Source organism: Peromyscus maniculatus, chromosome 5, assembly GCF_049852395.1.
Source record: "Peromyscus maniculatus bairdii isolate BWxNUB_F1_BW_parent chromosome 5, HU_Pman_BW_mat_3.1, whole genome shotgun sequence".
NCBI classification, from domain to species: Eukaryota; Metazoa; Chordata; class Mammalia; order Rodentia; family Cricetidae; genus Peromyscus; species Peromyscus maniculatus.
Genome location: NC_134856.1, coordinates 89574593 through 89590487, shown reverse-complemented (window position 1 = coordinate 89590487; position 15895 = coordinate 89574593). Strand labels below are relative to the sequence as shown.

Here is a 15895-nt window from a genome sequence, read left to right as displayed (position 1 = left end):
CATGGCAGGTGGAACAGATAGAAAAATATGTTGTTTATCTGACAACCGATTGTATTTTGTTTATTGTAGCGCTTTAAAGTTGATGCATAATTCAAGTTAAGATTTTTTTAATTCTCTTGACTACAAAGGGACCTTTTGTCTCTGAGTAGAAGTAAGAGAACATATGTCCCTTTGATTAACAACCAACTTCAGAGAAACTTTTGAGGGAGCTTTCTTCTGTATTTACTCATGAGATTTATTTTGAACCTCTACTACTATTGTAGTCTCTAACGTGGGAGAAAAAGATCTACCTGCCAAATAGGTCACTTAAGAATAGAAATAAACACAATTGAAATTGGACTGTTTGGTTTCCATAGTGGCTATAAACCAACCGCACCAGATTTTTGTATTGTTCTGTCTATGTTGGTTTTAGTTCAAAATAACCAATTTCACCATTGTGTGGATTCTCTCACTAAAGGCACAGCATATTTGTAAATTAATTTAGTGGATTACAAAGCAGTCTTTTAAAACAGGATGGACTAGAACATCAAATATTAAGAACAATTATATTGTATAACATAGTTGAACAGGTTGAAATGAAACAGAAAATATGAAGAAATTCGACTTGTATTAATAACACATATAAGAGAGGATCTATGAACCATATAAGTAGTTAAAGATCTGAATAGAGGCTGGAGAGAGCAACTACTTGTAACCTTCTGTTTTAGAAGACAGTTTGAAATTCTCCATCCTCTTCCCTCCCTCCCCCTCTTTCCCTCCCGCCTTCCCTCCCTTCCAGTATTTGAAATATATAAATAAACTTTTATTTAGTTAGAAAAAACATTTTAAGCTTCAAAGCTTCCACTTCTCCAGCCATAGTTTCTACTCTCTTTGTCAATCACATGTCTTTAATATTAGCAACTGTATCTCTTCCTGGCAAATAAAACTCACTTTTTCACATGTTGAATACTAGGTGTCCTAATGCAATTTACTGACCTATAAAGTGAATTCTATTAAGGGTTGACTTGAGAATCCAAAGGAAGGGATGGGTAGCAAATACTCATTGAAAAAATGACTTTGCACCGTAGAAGGGGTTAGAGGTCCAAGAGAACAAACACTGGCAAAGTTCTTGCCCTGGAGGAGTAGAGATTAGAAAGAAAAGGGACACTGAAGGAATGAATCTATTTGTATGGCGGCTGGATGCCAACACTGGGAAAAGCAGTGCATAAATATTGGGGGGAGGTCACAATTTACATTCATCTGTGAACCTACAGGGGCTCTGAAAAACAGTCTAGGAAAAGAGAAAAATATGTATAAAACAAACAAACCCCCAGCAGCAGCAACAGCAAAACTTGCCAAGCTCTGACACAGAGCAAGGTCTTCTTGAGTCACAGTGCTGGTTGTTATTTTGCTGATGCAAACTCTTACTGTTTTCTGTAAAAGCTAAATTGTGAACAAAAGGTTAGTTTTCCTGAGGCAGTGGGCCAGTGGTCTGAAAAGCAGAAAGAGCAAGAGCCTACTAGTAGGAAAAAAAAGTAGAATTAGGGGTCAGCAAACCCTTCAGGTAAGTTTGAAACTAGATGCAGAAAGTCAGGAAGCAGCTGAAGAGGAAGGTGGGATATGGTGAGTTTCAGATAAGTAAGTGTTGTAATAGTGATTTCTCTCCATTTCTTGGCCTGCATTCTATTTAATGAGGAAACATTTGTAGGGAAATGAAAAAAAAAATCAGTGAATTTGACCTGTAACAACCAGGTACCTTCACTACCCAAAGCACAGTCTCAGTCACCCCAAGGATTTTCTAGTAGTGCTGTAGTCAACAGCTCCTCTGCATCTCTTCATAGCTGACCACTATGCTTATATCTGCTCCATGGATGGATACTTGGAGAACAAACCTCTGATGTATGCATCAACATGATGAATCTCAAAAAACAATGTGCTGTGATACTCAGCTATGGATAATATATGACTACTAGGATGATTTGAATATAAAACTCTCCCTGAAGAATCTCATGTTAGCTGGTGGGATTTTTAAGGTGCTTGGAAGATCACAAGGACTCTAGCTTCATCAATGGGCCAATCCATTGAAGAATTCATTGTTGAATGTTTATACTGGTGGATTAATCCATTAATCCATTGATTATATATCCATGCACTCTTAGGTGGTGGAACCTAGTGGAGCGAAGTCACTGGAAGGATGGTTTTGAAGGATTAATCTTATCCTCAGTTTCTATCTTTCTCTTCCTGTCCTATCTGTCAAGAAGCAAGCTACCCTGATATTCTGCCACATTGTGTAGAGGTTCATAAGCAATGAGGTCAAATGATCATGGACTAAAACCTCTGGTGCAATAAGCCAAAACAAATCCCTTTTCTCTGTCTCAGTCACAGTTATAGTTGCTGTGAAGAGTCACTATAACCAAGACAACTGTTATAAAAGAAAGCATTTAATTGGAAGCTTAGAGGCTAAGTCCATTATCATCATGGCAGGGATCATGGTGTTGGAGCAGTAGCTGAGAGCTATATCTTGATTTGCAGACAGAAAGAGACACTGGGCCTGGCATGAGCTTTTAAAACCTGAAAGTCTACCTCCAGTGATACATTTCTTCCAACAAGGCCACACCTCCTAATCCTTCTAATCCTTTCAAATAGTTCTACTCCCTGATGACTAAGCATTCAAATATTAAGCCTATGTGGGTTATTCTTATTCAAACCTCTACATTTCCTTAAGTAATTTTCTCAGATGGAGTGTCACAACAATGAAAAGTGACTAACATACTCCATTACCTTGAAGCAAAGGTTTCCTGTTTCAAAGAGTTCTTTTGGCTCATTATGGAATATGAAGCAGAGAGAGGCTGAGGACTTGACCATGAGATAGAGAAAAATTTTCCTTATTACAGAGGAATAAATGTTAAGTAATGAATAAGGCACATGCAGGATGGGAATACACTCTCTGCTTTCTGTATGTAATTCTTCATCCTGACCATGCCAAGTTTGTGAACTGCAAAGTCTTATTGACACTTTCTGTCTTAGCTTCCATTCCTATAAATGGGCAAGTTAAAGACACTGATCTCTTTGTGGTTTTGTATAAAGGAAAAAATTAGGTGATGCAAGTAAAATACTTGGAAAGAGTCATGTACCACATGCCACCCAAGCAATTTCTTACTCCTGCCTTGGAGAGTAACCAATGGCATGTCAGGCACCATGTGTTTCCTAAGCTCACATAGTGACATGCAATTCCTACTTCTACAAGTCTGAATACAATTCGGAAAATGAACATGTGGGAAAATTCACCAAACAGAATTTAGGGACTAGCAATCTAAGTAGAAAAACACATTAAAATTTTAATCTTAAATGTTGAAAGGCAGTTTTCCAGCAAAGCAAAAGTTGAATAAATATAGCCTACACTTTGAACTGCTGTAAAATACCTTGGTTTGTGATGTTTTCTTCCTCTAATGATAGTAACTTTTATAATTGCTATTGCAATTGCCTGGAACACAAAATTAAATACCTTTATGTAGGGAAAAAAAAGCCTCCAGCTGTTCTTTCTTTTAGACAATGTAGGGGTTTTTGAAAGACCATATCTTGTTAAATGCTTTACGAAAGCACGCTCAGAAAGAATTTATCAAATACAAATTAGGATTGTATGATTTTTTTGTTTTGTTTTTTAAGATTGTGAGGGAATTGTACATATATGAACCCTGGCGGGCTGCTGGTGGGATTTCTCTCTGATTAAATGATGAAATCCTATTTTGGGATCTCCCCTTTCTCTCTATCTATTTTTATAACTTTAAAAAAGAGAGAAAAAGGTGGGGGGTATAGCTGCCTGCCAGCACAGCTTCTAGTTTTAGAGAGGAATCTGAAATCCAGGCCAGACAGAAAAGGACTCTTTGATTCCTTCAGCAGATCCCAGTGTGAAGCATTTGGTGTGAACTCTGCATCTTCAGACCTTGGAGAGTCACAGCTCTGCTGTTGTGGTCCCCAGAGCCCTGGATTGTGGATAAGATCTTATCAGCCACATTGTCTTCTGAACTTGCCTTTCAGTGTGGTCTCACTGAATCTTTTCACCCCGATGTTTTATTCCTTACAGGATACATGCCATACCCAACAAACCTCAGGGAAGCTGAGGATAGGATAAGAAATGAAATCAAGAAATCCAGATAGGAAAAGTAAGCAATCACCAAAAAGCAAAAGGGTCATGCCGCTCATTTTATAGATTGTGAAGCTAATCTTATATGTTTGTCTTTCTAGAACAAAATGCAGAATACTAGCTTTTTATCAATGGAAGGGATGGAATCATTGCTGTAGCATTAAATCTTGCTAGTAAGCGCCCCTCCACCTGTGACCCCAGGACAATGGGCTTTGTCATGCAAAGCAGAGAGACTGTTTACTAGAAAGTGCAGAACATGGCATGCTCGAGAACTGAAAGCCCATGGACTGCATCCCTTTCTTGAGAGCTGATAGAATCATGCTGTCCATTCAGCATCTATACAGTGAGGCGTTAAGACAGCCCTGACTCTTCCTATCACCCCTGCAGCTGCATGCACTGTTTCCCCTTACCACCTCTGCTTCTGTAAATCAATGTGGAACCCCACCACACTTTTCACAGATCCCTGTCTCTCTCTCTTCAGCTCTTATGTTCCTCCATACCTCTTTTCTCCTTCCACATATATTTTTGACCAATTGTGTCTCAGTCAGCTTTCTGGGTCCATTTGGGACAGGTCTTATAGAGTTGATTTGGGTCACAGGAAGAAAGGATAGTACTTATTAAGCAAGAGGCCTGATTTCTCTACTCCCTGTGAGTTTTTGCTTGTTTGGTTGGGTTCTTTATTTTTGTTTTTCAATATTTTTATTAAAATAATTCCCTCATTGTATTTGTCTTTGGCAGTTATGCATCTTTTTACAAATGAGAATGTCCCACAATTTCTCCTTTTTTTCTTTTTCTTATTGTTTTATTATTTCCTTAAAGACTATCAACTGGGGGATGCAGCTCAATTGGTGGCATGCTTACTTAGCACATCAAGAGCCCTGTGTTAGAGTCCCAGGATCCCATGAACTGGGTGTGAGTAGCATGCCTGTTATTCCAGCACTGGTGAGGAAGAGGTATGAGCATCAGAAGTTCAAGGTCATACTATGCTGCACAGAGAATAAGAAGCTAGCCTCAGATACTTGAGACTCTGCCTCAAATTTAAATATGGAGGCTGTGGGGACTTGCATAAATGTATGTGAAGCCTCAAGAAGGGAAGTGATGTTCATCAAACCTAGGGGTTTGTAGAGATGGTTAGGAAACTTCTCTAACAAAGAAATCTACTTCAGAGATGACCTAAATCTATAGGCCAAGCTGATCTACGGATTATTACCCTGCCATTTGAGTTCTATTCTGAGTGTATTTAAGCATCCTGACTGTTCAGGTAATATGTTATATACTTATGGCATTAAGTTCAGCAACCCCAGAATATGAAGAGGTAGAAGAAACTTCAAGAGGGCTGGCCTAGTGAGAGGTTTTAGGATTTGGTGGTCTGTGCTTCAGGGAGATTATGAGACCTTTGTCTCTCCTGAACTCTCTCTTGCCTAACCTGACCATGTGGTACACGTGGTGAATGATTGAGCCATGTTCTGCAGCCATCACGTGTTGCCTCACCACAGGCTCCAAAGCAAAGGAGCTAAGAAATCATGCAGTAAAACCTCCAATGCAGAAACAAACAGACAGAAGCCTTGGCTGGATCGACTTCGTATGATTCACAAGTGGGAAAGCAGATTGACTTGATCTTCCACTCATCACCCAGAGGTCCTACTCTCAGAAATAAAAGTTTTGGTCAGAATATTTCATAATCCATTTTTGTGTAAAGATACCAAAAATATTTTCCAAATAAGAAAAAGCAATGAAAGATAAACTTTACAGATAGAAAACTCAACAAATATTGTTCATAATTAGATTAGAATATTTATTTTCAATTTTTTCCTTCCATTGAAATCAGATTTTTTTCATACAATACATTCTGATTACAGTTTCCTCTCTCTCTCCTCCTCCCCAATTTCTTCTCACTTCTCCATTTATCTGGATTCACCCCCTTTCTGTCTCTTGATAGAAAACAAACAGGCACCCAAGGGATAAAGTATGATATAATAAGATAAACAAAAACAAACAAATCAGAATAGGACAAAACAAACAGACAGAAGGAAAAGAGCCTATGAAAAGGCACAAGAAACAAATAGAGATGCAGAGGCATACTTGTTCACACATTCAGGGAACCCATAAAAACACAAATCTGGAAGCCATAATATATAATACTAATATTGATCTCAGCAGTCCCATTAATAAATTCAGGCTCAATGTTGATCAATTTTTATTAGCTAAAAAAACTGACACTGTTATTACAAAACTCTGTCTTGCTATAGATATTGCTATGACAGATAATCCTTCAATAAATAAAAATATATATACAACCTGTATATTATTGGTTTAATAATAAGTAGAGATTTAAAGTTATTCTTGGGGTGGAAAGAGAGGTAGGTTAGTACAGTATTTGCCAGCTAATCCAGTCCCTAGCACCCACGTAAAACACTGAGTACCTAAAATCTTGCTATGTGGGAAGTGAACAGACAGGTGAATCTAGGCTGGCTAATCTAACTGAATTAGTGCTTTAAGTTCAGTTAGAGACTCTCTCAAAAACAAAGCTGGAGAAGGGATTGAGGAAGATAGCAGACATCAGTCTCTGGCCTTTGCATATGTAATGCACACCTGTACATGTGAGACAGTTGATTCTTAAATTGGGTTCTTGGCTTGTCTTCCCAAGAATAAGTGGAGACAGAAAAAACAAAAACAAAAACCCAAGTAAACATTTTATTTGCTAGGTGGGAACCATTTAAATAGGAGAGTGGAAACTTGAATGGGAAAATAAAAACAAGTTGCCAACTAACTGAAATAGCTTGGTAGTGTAACAGCTGTAAGTTCTCAGTAGGCTTCAGGGTGCCCAGATGTGAAGCTGTAAGGCTCACAGCTATAGAGAAGGGCAGACTTTTACAGAGTGAGACTGTGAATTTGTGGAAGGAAGGGTGGCATGTCTCCTGTCTCTGTCAGGTCTCTATGGAAGCTGGAGAAAGCTAATATTTGCAGCTGAAACAGTTAGTTGCTTGGGAACGCTGAAAATAAAAAATAGTGGCTCTCCAGGTAGGAGCAGTGGGTCCTCAGTGTGTAAACAAATTCCCTACCTGGAAAGCAGAAGCAGCATATCTCAGTGAAGGAAGAGTGTGAACCCCAGTAAGTTACCTGCCTGTGACTGGTCTCTAGCAGCTCTGTCTCCAGAGAGTTCCAGGAGCAATCTTCATCCTCCAAGAAGTATCTGTGAGCCAAGCCCTTGGCCAGAGCTGAAAGATGGCTGATAACCAGGTTCCAGCCAGAAGCAGGACTAGTGAGAATCTTCCCGAGTTGTGCAGAGTCAGGTGGGCACTGATTGGCCCAGTGTATTCACAGCAAGGACAAAAACCAAAACACAGATAAGTGTGCATTGAGCCCTTCCTGCCCTAGTACTGAGCTATGAGATCAGAACTTTGCAGATTCTTAACCACCATCCGGTTTAGTGAGTGCTGTACCCTGAATGTCCTCTGAGGACATGTGGCTGCCTAAGCACTCTGTGAAGTTTTGTCTTAAAACTGTCTTAGGTCTTAACAAGTGTTCTTTTCATCCCACACTACAACTGATTTGACCTGAGATATTTCTATTGCTGAGAATCTTTTTATCATCTGAAGATGGCAGGGATGAGAAAAATAACATCCTTTATTTACAAATTTACTCATTTTTAAAAAGGCACATTTGTTTGTTGTGTGTTTGGAATGGGGGTGGGGGTGCCAGTGGCACAACTTGCCACAGGACATGTGTGGAGGCCAGAAGGCAAATTTCAAAAAAATCAGTTGTCTTTTTCTACCATGTGGGTCTCAGGTCATCAGGTGTGACAGCAGCGTCCTCTACCCATCTCACCAGCTCCAAGAGTTCATTCTTCATCTTTTAAACTTAAATTTGTATAGGATCATAGGCAATGAACAAGAAGAAGTGCAAATTTTGAAATGGTATTTAAACAGCTAGAGAGCCTGAGCTGAACTCTTATTTCCTACAAATTTATATATTGAATTGCTAAGCCTCAATGTGCTTGAAGACAAGGCCATTTAGAAGGTGACCCCTCCATGCTGCAATACTTCCCTGACAGGAAAGATGTGCACACTGATGCAATAGTGGCATTACTGTCATGGGATAACTGCTCTGGTTGAATTTAAGGCCTGTAACACAAGAGAAATTTCGTGCCTAGCACTGTAATCCTGGCTGAAAGCCCATGACTATGGATCTCATAGGTCCTACAGTAGAACTTGCTATTGTTATTTTACTAAATGACTGTGCTGTTAAATTGCCTTCTAAATATTTATGCTTATATCAATAGACCTGAGTTGCTTTCAACTTTTTTCGGAGGAGCTTCTTTTTATTTTATTTATTATTTTTTTCCAGTAAGCATCAATCGATGAAGAGAGGCATAATTGATCAAAATGATAGGAATAAGAGGGCTCATTTCTAAATAGGAAATATATATTAGTGCTACTGCCACTATGACTCGGGGTGAGGAATGTTATTTCTGGATGAAATGGCTATATAGTTCATGAACTCCTGGCAGTTGTGCTTACCTGCACAAGACCTATCCAAAATCATGCCAACCAAAATATCTGCATAGATAGGCCCCACCTCACACTGAGGAACTATTGGCAGTTGCTAGGAAGGGAGAATAGTTCTTTATTAGGGGGTATGGTGGCTAGTAGGTTTCCTATGCTCTAGTGGCTCCCATACACTCATTCTTATTACAGATGGCATTAACTAGAGTTAGTGGGTTATTAAAAGCAGAAGACATGAATTTGATATGAAAATGTGTTGGGAGATAAGGGAGGGTTTGGAGGGGGAAATGGGAAATGGATATGACCACATTTTATTGTATACATGTATAAAATTCTGAAAAAGAATAAACAAAAGTATAAAATTTTAAGAGTGGCTGGGGAGATGGCTCAGTCAATGAAATGTCTGTGGTGGAATGGGGACTTGAGTCTTGATCCCCAGCATCCACATAAAGGGCAGGCATGGCTGCATACTCCTATAACCCAGCTCTGCAGTGGCCAAAAGAGTTGGCTTCATGCTACATTGATAAACTCAGGTTCATAGAGAAACCCTGCCTTAGAAAATAAGGTGGGGAGTGAGTAAAGATGATACCGGAAGTCAACCTCTTGTCTCCACATACATACATATGTGTACTCATATACACACACATTCACACTAAAAAGCACATACACCATATAGAACACATCACACATACATTTTTAAAATTGAAAATAGATTCTTTTCTCTTACAATGTATCATGATTATAGTTTCTCCTCTCTCTACTCTTCCCAGTTCCTTCCACCTCCCCTTCCCTCTGGATCTACTTCCTTTCTGTCTCTTATTAGAAATGAACAAGGCTTCAAAGAGACAACAACTAAACATGACAAAATAAAATAAAATAAGATGAATGAAAAACTATCATATTAAAGTTAGACATGGTAACCCGACAGGAGGAAAAGAGCCCAAGAGCAGGCACAAGAGTCAGAGACCCACTCATTCTCAAACTCAGGAGTCCCATTAAAAATAGCAAGCTAATAGCTATAGTATATACTCAAAGGACCTGGTATAGACTGTTGTAGGCCCTGTGATTGCTGCTTCAGGTTCTGTGAGCTCATACACACCTTACTTATTTCATTCAGAGGGCCTTGTTCTCCTGGTACCCTATATCCCCTCTTGGCTCTTACAATTTTTCTCCTCTGTTTCCTAGGAATTCTCTGAGCTCTGAGGTGAGGACTTTCATAGAGACCTCCAATTTAGACTCTCTTTCCCCATAGTTTGGCTGTAGGTCTCTGCATCTGTTTCTATCTGCTGCTGGAGGAAGCCTTTCTGATAAGGACCGGATAAGGCACTGATCTTTTGAGTATAGAAGACTATAATTAGGAATCATTTCATTGATTTCTTTCTAACACCAGTAGTTGGTTTTAGCCTAAGTTTGAGCTATTTAGTCTCTGGTTTGTGGTTATCCAAGCAGTGTTGGGTATTAGTTCCTTCTCATGGAGTGGGCCTTAGGTCAAATCAGGCATTGGCTGGCTACTCCGACAACTTCTTTGCCATCATTGCCCTAGCATATTTTGTAGGGAGGCCAAATTGTAGGTCATAGGTTTTGTGGCTGTGAGTTGGTGTCCATGTTTCTTCTTCAGTAGCTTGCAAAGTACCTCCCCATACCAAAGAGATTGGAACTTGGGTGTGAGGGCTCCATGTAGGTACCAGCTCAACTAGTCCATGTTCAGTGAGTTGTGTGAGTGTTGTTCTTGGCAATGGGTATTTAGCTGGGAACTTCATTTCAGCTCCACTCCTCTCTCCCCAGACCCCACCCTCAGAAAGCATGCCTATGGGCAGCTCCTCCCCAGGAGCTCCTGAAGACTGAGCCTACAGGGTAGTCAAGCCCCATCTATAGACCTGCCATGTGATTTCTCCTCTTCCCCCTAGATCACCTGGAAATGCTTTGCTCAGATAAAACCTGGACTTTAATTTGACTTGATTTGACTTATTGCATCAGTGGAGAAACCCACAAGTGGGAATTTTCAAAATACTTATCATTGGGGCCCTCTGTCAGTTTGCAGAGAGCAATCTTTAGTCTTAGTGTACAGTTTGGGTTGTTTGGGGCCTTCCATGGCCCACAACTCAATTGAATGTAACCCAGTCCCACCACTGGAAGCCTTGTCTGGTTACAAAAAATTGCCAGTTGAGACTGTGTATCCCCCATTACTAGGAGTTCTCATTAAGATCACCTTCATAGATACCAAGAAGTTTCTACTATACTAGGTTTCTACACCACCTTGCCTAAGTCCCCCCAATTCCAGCTGTCTCTCTCTGTATTCAACCCCTCCATTCCATCTCCCCTTTAACTCCTAGTTCACCTGTTCATCTCCACTCCTAGTTCACCTGTAGAATCTATTACCCCATCCTAGGGAGATTCCTGAGAACCCTCTAGAACCCTGCTTCCTCTTTATCTAATCTCTCTGGGTCTATGGGTTTTAGCTTGATTATCATCTACTTAATGGCTAATATCTTCTTATCAGTGAATACATCTCATATTTATCTTTCTGGGTTTGGGTTACCTCATTCAGGATGATTTGTTTTTTAATTCCATCAATTTGTCTTCAAATTTCATGATATCATTTTTTTAAATAGCTGAATAATACTCCATTGTGTAAATGTGCCACATATTCTTTTCTTTTTTCTTTTTATTTTAATTCTTTACATGTTACATCCTGACTGCAGTTTCCCCTGCCTGCCTCCACTCCTCCCAGTCCCCCGCTGCCACACTTTTCCTCTTCCCCAGATCTTCTCCTCCTCTGCTTTACTTCAGAAAAAAGCAGTCTTCCCAGGGATATCAACCAAATATGCATAACAAGATGCAATGAAACTAGGCACAAACTCTCATATCAAAGCTGGGCAAGGCAACTCATTGGGAGGAAAAGGGTCACAAGATCAGGCAAAAGAGTCAGAGATATTCTCTACTACCACTGTTAGGAGTCCCAACTAAATCAGGCCACCTGAACGGGTGAGACAGTCAGTTGGCTTGATCTGTTTGGGAGGCAGCTGTGCATTGGTGCCAGGTCCTGGGCTCGTTGCATGAGTTGGCTGTTTGAATCCTGGGACTTATGCAGGGACACTTGGCTCGGTCTGGGAGGGGGGAATGGACCTGCCTGGACTGAGTCTACCAGGTCAACCCCGGTCCTCGGGGGAGACCTTGATCTGGAGGAGGTGGGAATGGGGGGTGGGCTGGGGGGAGGGGTGGGCGAGAGGGGGAGAACAGGGGATTCTGTGGCTATTATGTTGAACTGAATGGTGTTGTAAAATAATAATAATAATAATAATAATAATAAAAATAAATAAATAAATAAAATTAAAAAAAAAAAAAAAAAGAACACCAAGCTACATAACCATACATATATGCAGAGGACCTAGCTCAGACCCACATAGGGTCTGTGATTGTTGCTTCAGTCTCTGTGAGCCCCTATGAGCCCTGCTTAGTTGATTCTGTGGGTCTTGTTCTTGTGGTATCCTTGACCCCTCTGGTTCCTAGAATTCTTCCCTCCCCTCTTCTATGAGGTTCCCCTGACTTCACCTAGTGTTTGGTTGTGGGTCTCTGCATTTGTTCCCACCAGTTAGTGGATGATGCCTCTCTGATGAGAATCGGGCTAGTCACCAATCTATGAATATAGCAGAATATCATTAGGAAATTTTTTGCCAGTTGTATTTGGTTCTATCCTGTGTCTCTAGGCTGCCCAGCCTCTGGTTCCTGGCCATCCAGGCAATATCAGTTGTGGGCTCCCTGGGATGAAGTCTACTTGACCCTGGTGGATAATGACCTTTTTGATGTGTTTTGGATTTGGTTTACAAGTATTTTATTGGGTTTTGTTGTCACTGTTTGTTCATTTTTTGTTTGTTTGTTTGTTTTTTGGTTTCTCTTTTGAGACAGGGCTGCTCTGTATAACCACTCTGACTGTTCTGGGACAGTCTAGATTCAAACTCAGAGATTTGCCTGCCTCTGACTCCTAAGTGCTGAGATTAAAGGCATGAGCCAACACTACCCAGCTTTTATTGAGTATTTTTGCATTTTTATTCACAAGGGAAATTGGTCTGTAATTCTCTTTCGTTGTTGAATCTTTTCAGGATTGGTTTCCTTATAACAAATAGAGATACCAGAAGTTTCTTTCTTTCCTTACATATTCACAGCTATGTATCACCTCTCATCAAAAGCTGATCATGCTAACAACTCAGTCTTGTTCTTCCATAGCAAAAAATGTGAGAAATAAATGTTTAAATAAATGTTTATTGTTTGATTCATTAAGTCTTGAATATCAAAAAAAAGTCTTGAATATCTTGCTATGACAGCAAAATTATTGGTTTTATATGAGCTCAGGAAGCAGAAAACATGTTAAACTTTCCTAAGATTGATTTTACTTTCAAATTAAATGAGTTTGTATGTGTGTGAGTGAGTGTGTGTGTGTGTGGGGGGGAGGGGTGCAAGTGTATGTGGAGGCCAAAGAGGATTTCTCTTGGAGCCGAAATTATAGGGAGTTGTAAGCTGCCCAACCTGGATGATGGGAATTGAACTCAGGTCCTCTGCAAGAGGAGCTCCTAACTGCTGAGTCACCTTTCCAGCCCTATATTAAGTTTTCTACTCATTTAGCACAAGACTTCCTTTTCTTCCAACTTCATTAACAGCTATAATCTGTTAAAGACAGCTGTCACGAGACCTGAGACTTCTGCTAACACTATCCTAGAGGCCCTTCATGTTTTCATTAGCACCCACATTGACACTCTTCAGGGTTCTCCTTGATTCTTCTCAAGGCTCTGTAGCTTCTGCTGATATCACTCCAAAGTCATGGTCTCACACTTCAGTTACCTGTTACAGCAACAACAGCCAGGCTCCATATCCCAAATTCTTTCTAGTGACTTATAATTATTTACCAAATCACTTTAATCTTAATTACTTCAAGCAAGGACAATTTACTCTGTACTAGACTTGAAATCTGGGCAGGACCAGAGGGATAGGCTTATCACCCCTGCAAGTGTTAGCTAGGATGACTCCAATGGATCGTTCCCAGACTGTAAGCTAACATGGACACCATGTTGTTACATGTTTGCTTGGCACTCAGCTATGGCTGAGAGCCTTAGCTCTTTCCTTTTGGGGTATCTGCTTGTGTGACCTGCATGTACTTCCTCCCCAAAGAGGAGTAGAACAGATGGCAATTTGTCACCATCAGGATCTGGTGTGTCCCTTCTGTCATCAGCTATTGATGAGCTCTCTAAGCACTCAGCATCAGGGAGAGGACATAGACCACACTTCTTCGTGGGAGAAATATTAAGGAATTGCAGAGCTTTATTTCAAACTTACCAGTTTTTTAATTAAAATATTTAAAAATTATGTTAATTGACTGTAAGATCACAATATGGCCAAGAATATGGAAGATGCAATATACTCTGTAATGAAAGTCAATTTAAGCCATATTGTTTCTTTCAATGTAAAGAGTATATAATCAAAATTTGAAAACCAAGTTATTGAACAAAGAAGTTTCAAAGATTTCATTAACTTTAGGGACCAACTCCACAACCTTGCTTTATGGTCTTTAAAATGAAAAAAAAAAAAAAAAAAAAGAATCAATCTTACAACATGACCTCAGGTGCTTTGAACATAATTCACCCATGATTCCCACAGTTTCATTTTTCATAACTTAATCCATGTGCATACATTGCAACATTTTAAACCAATAACTTATAAATACAAAAATGCACAACTACCTCTAGACTTTTACTGTGTACTCTCAATAAATGTGTGCTCCAAGTTCAAAGTGCTTTTTTTAGGAGGGTCTGACACAAGGCGATTACATTTAGTGTTAATTTACATTTAATTTGGTGTTGTATTCAGAGCCATTTATTTCTAAGCAATGCCTCTTTTTCCCTCTGTAGACTTTACTCCTTTGATATATGGTTCCATAAAGATGTCAGTAGACTTCTTCACCTTTCTACCAGAGGTCTTTAAGTAATTTTCAGAAGCATATTTTATTTCTGAGGTTATGAATGCAGAACTGGGGACAAAGATGCCTTCTGTCAATTGCTCAGGGACACAGAGGTTCCTGGTGTGCGTGAAAGCATGTTTCCCCCCAGGAGTACCTTCTTCTAATTGCTCAGCAAAGCTACCTAATTTTACATGTTTGCCTTTAGAAAATAATTGTTATTGTTACTTGAGTTGGAATGGACTGGATTATAATATGCAAAATTTCCTTTTCAGCAATTCAACCTCAGATTCTTCCAAAGTTAAGGAAAATAGAGACAATTAACACTCGTTTCCTCATTTTCATTGTCCAAACTGAGGCGTTTTAATCTGACCTTGGAAATTATTAGTAGGTCTATAGCAAAGGCTTATTTTTTTTTCTTTTATGGAAGCTATTCCACAGCATTACATGTTCTCAGGAATTTAATGCAGTGTCTACACAGATCTTTATAATTATTCTTTTTTTTTTTTTTTTTTTTTGGTTTTTCGAGACAGGGTTTCTCTGTGTAGCTTTGCGCCTTTCCTGGAGCTCACTTGGTAGACCAGGCTGGCCTCGAACTCACAGAGATCCGCCTGGCTCTGCCTCCCAAGTGCTGGGATTAAAGGCGTGTGCCACCACCGCCCGGCTTATAATTATTCTTAAAATTAGAAAATTATGATCCAATTTATCCAGACATGCAGCTGTATCTTATAGAACCTTGATAGGCATACTTCTTACACCCTCTGGAAATCAACCTAAGAGTTAGATAATATTTTGTGCTTCTGTGGTTTATGTCACTATTTGAAATGAATAAGCATTCATTTATCCACATGTGTATGTATGCATGTCCACGTATGTATATGAGCATTTGCGTCTCTCTGTGTGTGTGTGTGTGTGTGTGTGTGTGTGTGTGTGTGTGTGTGTGTGTGTTACCCCAAGTAATCATTGCTGGGAAAATGCTTTGTTACTTCTGGGCCTGAATTAAATTATTTCTTTATTATACAGTCAGAGATATAATACAGACAACTTACAGGAACTTGAATTGTACCTCTGGGCTCATTTATGGAAGTTAAGAACATGGTGACAGGTTTGGATGTTGATTCCTTACCTGTATTGTGTTCCTATGTAAATTATGTCCTATTATATTTTATAAAATTCTTAGACCCTATCTTCTTTCTTTATTGATTTTGAATTTCAGAGTCAGAGCTGAGTGGCAAACTGAGTGAAATAGTTCGCTGATGGCCTTGGTATATTGCATCTTCTTGTCTGACTAAACTATACTCAAAATATCAGATTTTGCTG

The 15895-nt window shown here is 39.6% G+C and overlaps 1 long non-coding RNA gene across 1 annotated transcript in view; it reads right to left on the bottom strand.

Moving 5' to 3' along the window:
- Positions 1–7481, bottom strand: part of LOC143273391 (uncharacterized) — a 43819-nt gene extending 36338 nt beyond the window's left edge. The window contains exon 1 of the long non-coding RNA XR_013051477.1: positions 7244–7481. This is a non-coding gene — a long non-coding RNA (uncharacterized LOC143273391). The remainder of the gene's footprint in view (positions 1–7243) is intronic.
- Between the last annotated feature and the right edge of the window lie 8414 nt (positions 7482–15895).